We start from the raw sequence: 10,671 nt of genomic DNA, 5'->3' as shown, positions 1-10,671 counted from the left end.
CTTTAATTGATTCAACAGAGGTGCTCTCACATGATAAAGGTATCTGGGCTAAGTGGGTTTGGGTGATATGACTGATTAATTGACTCCATTCATCCCCGCCCTTATACTTCTATTGTTATATAGGAAAAGACCTGACAATTGCCTTCCCTATAGCTCTATTTATCATCCCTGAGAATTCCCAAATCAAAATTCCCTTCTTTGACTACTAGTCCCTTGTGTGGGTGTTGTCTGCCTCAATTATTATGTAAGCTCTGTGAGAACAAGGATTGACTCACTTTTGTATTTGTATCTCCAGAGCCTAGCATAGTGCTTGGCATGTAACAGATGCTCAGTAAATAGTTGTTCATTTGGTCATTCCCTCATTCAAGAAGCAGGCCCTCTGTGATCCTAAACTTCTACTGAATTGTCTGTCTTTCTAAATTTCTTTTGTTGAAACCAAGGAAACTGAGATCCTTCTTTATCTACTTTACTGAAACTGAAAGGAACTAAATATAGGATTATCATGACTATACATTAACAATTTCCTCTTAACAATGGCTGAGTTCATACCACATATATTACGTGTTCCAGTGACTACAATGGGAGACTTTCCCAAGAGAATAAAAATCTTGCAATTTCCAATTTGTCATCTATAGAATTATAAAATATTGGCACCTTTAGGTGCTCTTCAGATCCTCTAGTTAATGACTCTCCCCCCAACCCCTGCCTCATTTTAGAGATGATAATGTTAGAACCTCAGAGAGGTGAACTGGGGTTAAGCTGTGAACTCTAACAACTAGTAACTGAATTTTCAACACAACTTAAAAGGTTTGTTGGGGGAGGGAATTCGGGGGAAGGTTTATTTTTGGGCAGAGGGAAGATAAGCCTTATGAGCAGATAAAAGAAATTGATTCTCAATCCAGAGACATAGCTCTGAAAAGTACTTAAAACTATTCATATAATAAAAGAAAATAGGAATGAGGAATCAAGAGCTTTACTTTTGAAATTCTCACACTTTAAATACTGGTATAATTATTGGAAATCATTTGAACAAACAGATGAATGATGAATTTGATGTATATTTTAGTTAATAATTGGTTTTGTCTTACTGGCTTTGTCTTAAAACTCAAAGTTCTTAAAATGTAGGTAGTTTAATGGAATTGAAGTAGTTTTTTTTTCTTCTGCCTTTAACAGCAAAAATCAACTCAACATAAATTGAAAATTAAGTTCTTTGTTCTATTTAAACTTGATGAAGTACAAAACACTCCATTTGAGTAGAAAGTATTCTGCTATTTGTCAGGGTCTCATCAGCTTCTGCAATTTGCTTAATAAATTTTAAGTTGAAGAGGGATCTTGAAGGCATTCAATTTAAGCCCCATACTCTAGAGGTGAAAAAATCAAGGGACAGAAAGGCTATCCACCTTGCTCAACATTACAGAGATAACACGTAGCAGGAGTAAGTGTTGAACCTAAGATCTCAAATTCTGGGGGCGGGAGGGAACTATTTTTTGCCTTTCCCTAGGCCTGAATAAGCAGAACCTCAGTGGTCAGCTTAATCGAAGATAACCAGACTCTTGCAAAACTTTCTTAAATCATCCCAACTCCTATATGCTAAATATCCAATGTATTACTTTATAGGTGTAAAGCCAACCATGAGCAGCTTTCCAGAAGAATGCTACTTTGAACAGCTTTTCAAGTTTCTGATTACACAGTATAGTGAACACTCTATTCCATAACAAATCAGAACAAAACATTCACAGTCAATCAAGGTACAGCATTCACAATGTTACAACTTATCACAGAAAATAAAAATATAGCATTCACAACAACTTATCACTAATATGGCCACATAGTTTTCACCACAGTGGTCACATAGTTTTCAACAAAGAACAATCACTTATATAGTTTTCAACAAAGAAGAATCACTTAGTCAATCAATCATTCAGTCATCTTTAAGGAGGTTTGCCTCCTTAAGGGACACAAAGTACAATAGTCAAAGTTCTCCACCCATGGGGCACACCAAGTTACAAATTAGTTACTATTTAATCATCATTCACTATTCAATCATCAGAAAATACATAAGCCTTCCACCCCTAGGTCACTAGTAAATTATAATCTCAGTCAGTGCACAGTATCCAAGTAAAATCTTCTTTCAGCTTGACTTGGGGTGGTCTCTCAGATTCCCTGGATCCCCTTCCATGGTCTCAGATACTACATGAATTCACCAAACTGTCACCTGGGTTCAAAGGCAGGCAGCTCCCAGGTCCTTGTCCAGCTCTCCACACACTTCCTGTTCTACACTGAAGCTCACAGTGTCAAATCCACCTTAAATCCTTCCCAGTGTCGTTCCCAGGAAGTCAAGGCTCAACAAAGTCACAAACAGGTTCATACAAAGTACCAGCACCACAGTCATGCTTCCTCAGTCTTTGGCAGCTCCAGCTGGCCCTCTGAAATCCTCAGCAGCTCCAGCTGGCTCTCAGCTCTGACTGACCCTTGGAAATCTTCAGCAGCTCTGACTGGCCCTCAGACTCAGCAGAAGTTTAGTTGGTTCCCAGAAGCAAAATCATTTCATCCAGGTTCTTCAAATAAAAATCATTGTCTCCAGCCTGGGGGGCCTTTCCTCTTCAGCCTCCCTGGAGGCAGCAGCTTCTGCCTCCACGAAGCTTGGTCCAAGAAGATCTGTCTTTCTCAGCAAGTACTTCTCCTTATATACACACAGCATTAGCTCTTTCCTGTTTCAGCCAACCCCTTCCTGTTATGTCAGCAACATTGTTCATACCTTCTGTTTCTTTAACAGAGGCTTGATTAATTACTAAGTGCTAAGTACCTCTCAGCTTAGCAATACAAAAGGAACTTCAAATTTCATTACTATTACAACAGAAGAAATAGCTTACCAAATAGGTAATAAAAATACCAAATACCAAAAAGTGTAGTCAGCAAAAAGATCAGTGATGAATAGAATAGCCAAGAAAATAGACTTCCTAAAGGAAATGAAATTTTTGAAGCCTTCTACAATAAGCACATTTGGGAGAGGCAGAGGAAAGGGAATAAAGGCCTTTTATGTAAGAAATAATAATTGCTGCCCATCTGATTAGTGCTTAGCATGGTACCTAGCACATAATAAGAGCTTAATGAATGTTTCTTGACTGGCTGATTGACTATTTTGTTGTTTTATATTGACTATATTGTTATACAGAACTTTATGGCTTACAACATTTTAGAAACATTCCCTCACTTGATTCTCACAAGAACCCTGGGAAGTGGCTACTACAAGTGTTATTCTTAATTTTATTTTAATTATTTTTTAATTAACAGAAATGTATTTGCTTGATACTCCCCACCCCATTGGAAAAAAGAAAAATTCCTCATAATAAATATGCATAGATAGACCCCCCAAAAAAAATTCCCTCATTGCCCATCATCAAAAAATAAATGTCTCATTCTGCACTCTGAATTTATCACCTCTCTGTCAGGATAGCATGGTCTTCTAGAATTATGGATCATGACTATTCATCTTTACAGTGCTGTCGATATTGTATAAATTGTTCTCTTGTTCTATTTCTTTTTCAGTTTATAAAATCTTCAAAATTATTCAATTTTATAATATTAGTGTTGTATAAAATTTTCTGGTTCTGCTTACTTCATTCTTCATCAGTTCATAAAAGTCTTTCAATCATATATTTCCTCATTTCTTATAGCAAAATAGTATTTTATCCCAATTATATACCACAATTTGGTTAGCCATCCCCCATTTCACAGTTGAGGAAACTGAGTCTCAGAAAGCTTAAGTATCTTGTCCATAGTCACACAGCTAGTAACTGTCAAAAGTGGGATTCAAACTCAGCTCTCTTCTCACTCAAGCATTTTCCTTTTTGCACTCTAGCACACTTCCTTTTTGATCATTTCATTGATCATGAAAATAAGTATTCCAGTTTAGTTAGAAATTCTAGGGAAAGAGATATTGCTCGCAGTAAATGTCTTTGATTAAAATATGATATGATATGTAATATATAATTATAATTTAGTCATTTTTCAATTGTGTCTGACACTTCATGACCCTATTTGGGACTTTTTTGGCAAAGATATTGGAGTGGCTTACTATTTTCTTTTCTAGCTCATTTTACAGAGGAGGAAACTGAGGGAAATAGGGTGAGGTCGCTTGCCAGAGTCCCATAAGGAATGTGTCTGAAGTCAGATTTGAATTAATAAAGACTTGTCTTCCTGATTGCAAGCCCAATGCTCTATCCGCAGTGCCATCTACCTGCCTTATAACTACAATAACTAATTATAATACTGCTGATATAAAATCAAGAGTGCAGCTAGGATATATATGTTTATATGGAATATAGCCTCTCCAAGTCATAACCTTCTGTCCTTACTCCTGTTTTGATAATGGAATATACCAAGGCCACAGGAGACCACAATTTGTCCAACCATGCCCAGGAATCACTGCCTTAGGTGTCCACTGCCCACCTAGGGGTATATATCATTTTACTTGAAAGCAAACCATTTGATCTGTTGAATTCTTCAAATGTATTAATCTAGTATTTGAAGCTCACGTCTACCCTTACAACCTGTGTAATCACAGGTTACACTAATACTTATGAAATTTTAAAAGACCTAGATGAATTAGACCAGGATGTTGGATGAATCCCACCACTTAATAGTTATGTGATTTGGAGCAAGGCATTTTAATTCTATGGGCCTTTGTTGCCTCATCTATGAAATGAGTGAATTGGGCTAGATGACCCCTTCTTGTGGGGAGAGGTGAAGAGTAGGAATTACATAATTAACATTATTTGATTCTTTTTCTGGAGAGGTAGTATCAACTATGGCACAATGTACAGAAAGCTAGTCTAGTAGGCACAAAGCCTTTAGGGTTTAATTTTCCCCCTTCTCACACATATTTTCTACCTTACCCTAGGCAAGTTGCTTAATCTCCCAATGCCCTAGTCACCTCTCTAAGGTTGCAGAGCAAGTAGCCATGTAAGTTAGTAAAGAGAATTTCCTTACCTGGAGCTTCCTACTCTGATGAAATCAGATCCAATTCACCACTACCACCAACAATAAAATGGAGAATTTAAGGAAATGCGTAAGAAACAGGATGGATGGGGTGGCTAGGTGGCACAGTGAATAGAGCACGGGCCCTGGAGTCAGGAGGACCTGAGTTCAAATCCAGCCTCAGACACAACACAAAACTAGCCATGTGACCTTGGGCAAGCCAACCCCAATTGCCCTACCTTTCCCCCCTCCAAAAAAAACAAAAATAAAATAAAATAATAAAAAAGGAAGAGGATGGAGTAAAGACATTATTTTTAGAAAAGACTATTCTTTCTAGTAAAGACATTGCATGAAACAAACCAGCTCCTTACAAAAGCTAGATTTCCCCTTCATAGTATGCTATCTGACTCCTTGTGGACTTCTCCAACTTTTGACCAGTGCTTCAACTTATTTTTCTTCCTCTGTCCATACCTTGGAATAAATCACTAATTTGACCCAGTTCCAAATTTTGTTTATTCTATAAAGTCAGCATTTGGAACATGATCTTTTTCTCCCCAGAGTTCTTTCTCTTAGGAATCCTAAATTGCATAAACTCCTCCCAACAAAGTCTTTAAGCAAGGACTGGATGAGCAGTTTTCAAGTGTACTATAGAAAAAGCAATTGCTGAACTGAAATTCTGTGATTCTATCCCATCACCTCCCCAGAGGGTAGATTTTCAAGTATATCCAAGTAGAAATGATTTGCAGGTAATTGGAAAATGAAAAAAATGAACATAGAAAAAGAACATAAAGCAAAGAGCTGAGTCTTAGAGGATGTCCTCAGAATTAGGAAGGTGAAAAAGAGCCATAAAAAGAGACAAAAAAGTCAAGATTAGAGAAGTATAAGGAGAAGCACATGAATGGCCCAGGCATTTCTGGAAATGGTGATTCTGGAAAGAAATTTCACAGTCAGAGAAGAGGGCCTCAGTGGTTAAAAGAGTCTCTAGGGTAAGAAGGCTACTGGACAGAAGTGGAAAAGTCTGGAATGTCAGGAAGGAAGCAAGAAAGAAACCCAATTGCTAAGAAATTACTTTCTCTAGACATTCTGACCATTAGAACTTGAGTTGATAAATGTTCTTTAAAGTAACATGTAATTATAAATTTAGGAAATATCATTAAAAACATTCAAATAAATATACACCAAACTAAATCATATTTAAGCCTAATTATTTGAAATTTATCAAAAGCATGTATATTTAACTTTTAAAAAAATAATATTTTATTTGCTTAAGAGCTTAAGGCACAACATGATAAGGTAAGGGAGACTTCTCAGTCTTCTTAGAGAACTACTGAAATACAAGTATCTGTCCACAAAGTGCAAGAGCTCAAAGAAACTGAACCAAGCTGAATTAAAAACAAGATCTGTAAAGAATCAAATAGGGTACCTTCAAAAGACAGTATTTGAAAAACAGGCTGAAGCTAGAAATTTTCAGAAATAGATAATAGTCTCAACTCTCACATCTTCATCAGTATCTTCAAGACAGAACCACACAGAAGGAGCAGCTGCAGCAACATATGACTGAGAAGGAAGACAAAATGAAAAAGGCTCTTGTCGCAGCCAAAGCAAAGCTGGCACACTTAGCTGGTGTCAAAGGTCAACTAACTAAAGAAAATGAAGAACTTAAACAAAGAAATGGTGCGTTAGATTAACAGAAGGATGAGTTGGATGGGTGTATGACGACTCAAATCACAATATGAAGGTCGAATTAACTGCTTGGAATGGGAACTCAGGGAACAAGAAAGATAACTTCAGCAAAGAGCTGAGCCTCAGGACACCACTAGCAAGGTCCCTGAACAACAAAGACAGATCACGCTCAAAACAAGGCTGGCTTCAGATGAAAGAGGAGTTGCTAGAACATCAGCTCCACCAAGAGTTGTCTCTCTACTCCAAGCAAAGTAATAACTGTTGCCATAGTTGGGAATAAGTCAACACCTAGAGCTAGTATCCCACCAATGGTCACACCTGCAACAATTACAAATTCAGCAACTATTCCAAAAGCTACAGTGATACCCACGGCACAGGAATCTCAAGAAGTTATGCAATCAGAAGGACCTATGGATCATGTTCTAGTTTTTGGAAGCACATTCATTCCACCACTCCCAATGTCCAGCCCTCTATCTCTCAGTCTATTTTAACTGTTCAGCAACAAACACAGGCTACAGCCTTTGTGCAGCCCACTCAACAAAGTCATCCTCAGAGTGAGCCTGCTAGCCAAGAACCGTCCCCCAGCATTGTAGAAGTTGTCCAAAGTTCACTGATTAAAAGACCTTCCACTTTGACAGCAGTATTTGGTACATTTTCAGCTACTCCATGGTCATCTTTGCCTAAATATGCACATGAAGAGGAAGGCGATAGTGCCATAGAGACATCAGAGCAAGTCTCTGGTGAAACAATAGATATGCCTCTCAAAGAAATTGAAAAGCATACCCCCTCTGGGACCTGAGGAGGAAGTTATGGTAGAAAATAGCACTGATGGGGAGTGTATAAATCAGGATTCACAAGATTCTGTTGGAGGAGTCACTCAGGGAGATTATACTCCTATGGAGGACAGTGAAGGAACCTCTCAGTACCTTCAAATTGATCTTGGATCCATGTAGTCCGATCAGCAGAAGACTACAACCTCTTGCCAGGATGCCCAGTCCAAAGGTGATGATGTTATTGTGCTAAACAGTGATGATGAAGACAATGATGGTGATCAAAATGATGGTGAAAAGGACTATGAGGATGAGGGGGAAGATGATGATGATGATGATGAAGAAGAAGGAGAAGAAGAAGAAAAGAAGAAGAAGGAGAAGGAGGAGGAGGGGAAGAAGAAGAAGACACAGGGATGGGAGATGAAGGTGAAGACAGTAATGAAGGCACTGGTAGTGCATATGGCAATGTTGGATGTGAAATTGATGATACTGAGGGTGGTGATGGTACTGATCCAGGTCCCCAAATGGAGCAAAGTACAGGAGGTGGAAGTAGCCAGAATAGTGGTAAAAGAGGTTCTGCCACATGAGAATTCTAGAGAACAACTACCATCATCAGCATCTGAAAGATAGGGTACTCGAGTACCTCAGTCACCCCAAAGACTACCTTACCCATGTCCCCCATAACTAAACATCCATGGACTTCTTCAGGAGGTGAGACCACCAGTCTGGAGAATCCAGATGATACAAAGACAGTTGGATGAGGGCTTCAACTGACTCTTGGGATAGGTAGCATGCAGAAGCATTTTTTGATGAGGAGGACAAAACTGTGCCAAGTACCCCAAATCTGGTGGTACCACATCATACAGATGGATTTGCAGGATCAATTTATTCACCTCTGGTTGCTAGTGTTCCTAGGTTCCAGTTTGGATCCCCTGAAGATATTCCACAAACAAGTCTAGCCACTCTGATCTTGGTCATCTTGCATTTCAAGAGAGTTTAGAGATATATGAAACACCTTCTTCTAGTACATGATGAAGAATATGGTGACCAAAGTATTCCTACTACTCCCATACAAGTTATAGCTCCAGTGACTGTATTTACCAAAACTACTGCCAATGATGCTTTTGAGCACACACCTCAGCCTGTTCCCGTGGTAACAATATTGGTAGTTTATCCAGAACTACAGAAAGAGGGACAGATGATAACAGATATGAAGTATTTGTGGAGACAAAACCTGAAAGAATTAGTTCAGAAGTTGGACTAGAAATTGATAGTCAGTAGAAGGAAGAGCCTATTAAGGAATCTGATGACTTTGGTCTTCCTTCTACCAACCAATATCTTTTGTCCACCTCCTCTACAGATACTAGCAGCAGTCAACCTAAGCCTTTCAGATGAGTTAGGCTTCAGCCTCAGACTTTGAGAACAAGGGTCCAGGGTCATCAGACCCCAGTAAAGAGGTGTGACCCAGTTAAAAGGAGGCAGAGGAAATATTAATTAAATGCTTTATAAACTATTATTGTAGTTGTGAATAAGACTACCAAATCTGCTACTGTTTTAGTGTGATGATTACTGAGATCAAAAAAGCTTTGTACTTAAATTGTTATCCCCACATTTCAACATCTTTATTAATAAAATCATTTCTAAGTCAAAAAAATTATTTGCTAATATCAATCCTAATCTCTTATTCTTGTGTAAATGTTATCTGATTTTTTTAAATCATAGAATGTCTTAAGATTCTCCTTTTTGAGTCTGCATCATTTCATAATTTTTTTACTTAGTTATTTTCTTTAATAGTTGCAATTTCTTATCATGGAGTGGGAGGAGTCCAGAACTGTGATTTCATCATTCCAGGGAATTTCTAGTGTGGAAACTCCTTTTGCCAATGCATATCTACAACTCATCTGTAACTTATAGAGAGTTTCTTGAAGCAATAAGGGCATAAAAGACACCCATGTTCACATAGCTAGTATTCATTTAAAGTGCTTTGAGGGGAAAGGCTAAGACTTGTGATACTGCTCTGATGCATTATTTTTTATTTTGACTCTGAGTGTCCAGAAAGTCAGCAGAGAATGCCATGGGACATATTTGACTCCTTCTCAAAGTATGTAGGAGAAATCAATGCAGTTTTTGTCTGAGATCTCATATAACGTATATGTGTGTAACTGATATACAGACACAGATATAGATATGGACATAGAGATAAATATATATATTTATATCACGAATATAAGTATGCTTTTTCATTAGAAAAATAATCAGCATACACACACATGATGGGGGCCTTCCAGTTTTAGGGCATCATTTGTCCAGCGGTACTATTTTTGGGTCTTAAAGTATTCAGATCTCAGACCATAATTGCTTTTTTCAACACTTTATTAGGAAGACACCTCAATGAAGGGAAACATTGCATAGCAGAAAAAATGTTAGGTTTGTCATTAGATGACCTGAGTTAGAAATAGGCTTCACTGAATGCATGCATTACTTTGGTCAAATGATTTAATCTTTCTGTGACTCAGTTTTATCACATGAAAAATGAGGGAGTTAGATTAGATGATCTTTAAAGTCCCATCCAATTCTACCTCTATGATCATTTTCCATAATGCAGTGTTATTATATTGTAGTAATACTACAAAATTTGTTTAGTTATTTCCCAATTTTCAGACTCAGATGTACTTCCATTTCTTTTTTTTTTCTTTTGCTATTGCAAATTAGTATTTGTGAATATTTTGTGGAGACAGATTTCTTCCCCTTTCTCCCCTCTAACAACCCCTTCAGGATAGAGGACTAGTAAGTAGAGGGGTCACTAAGTTAAGGGGTACAAGGAGCTTGGTAACTCATTGTGTATTGTCATATTACTTTCCAAAAGACTGCATTGTCTTTGTATTCTCAGTGCTTTGCATAAAGCAGGTTCTTAATAAGTATTTCCTGAAATGAAATTAATTTAATTCACAGCTCTACAGTAGTCTCATAGTAACTGTTTTTCTCACAAAAACTGACTTTGTTGTTCATTACAATTCTGCCAGTTTGATAGGTTTATGGTAATCCTTTAGGGTTTCTTTTACATTTCTTTGATTTTAGAGGGTCTGATCATTATTTCACATGATTATTGAATGCTTATATTTATCTCCTAAATATATGCTTGTTTATATTCTTTGGAAAAGTGACTTAATAGAAATCACTCTAGATTTAGAATCTAGAAATATTGGGTTCAAATCCTGGCTGCTATCTAGTACCTGGG

At 37.6% G+C, this 10,671-nt stretch overlaps 1 pseudogene; it reads left to right on the top strand.

The window, feature by feature from the left end:
- The first annotated feature begins 2,194 nt into the window (after window positions 1-2,194).
- LOC138157102 (nucleoprotein TPR pseudogene) lies at window positions 2,195-8,931 on the top strand (annotated as a pseudogene).
- The last annotated feature ends 1,740 nt before the right edge of the window (window positions 8,932-10,671 follow it).

The sequence above is a fragment of the Petaurus breviceps genome, unplaced genomic scaffold, assembly GCF_028583685.1.
Source record: "Petaurus breviceps papuanus isolate PSGF00001 unplaced genomic scaffold, PetGlider_PUasm1.0 111, whole genome shotgun sequence".
NCBI lineage: Eukaryota > Metazoa > Chordata > Mammalia > Diprotodontia > Petauridae > Petaurus > Petaurus breviceps.
This window is presented reverse-complemented; position numbering and strand designations above follow the sequence as displayed.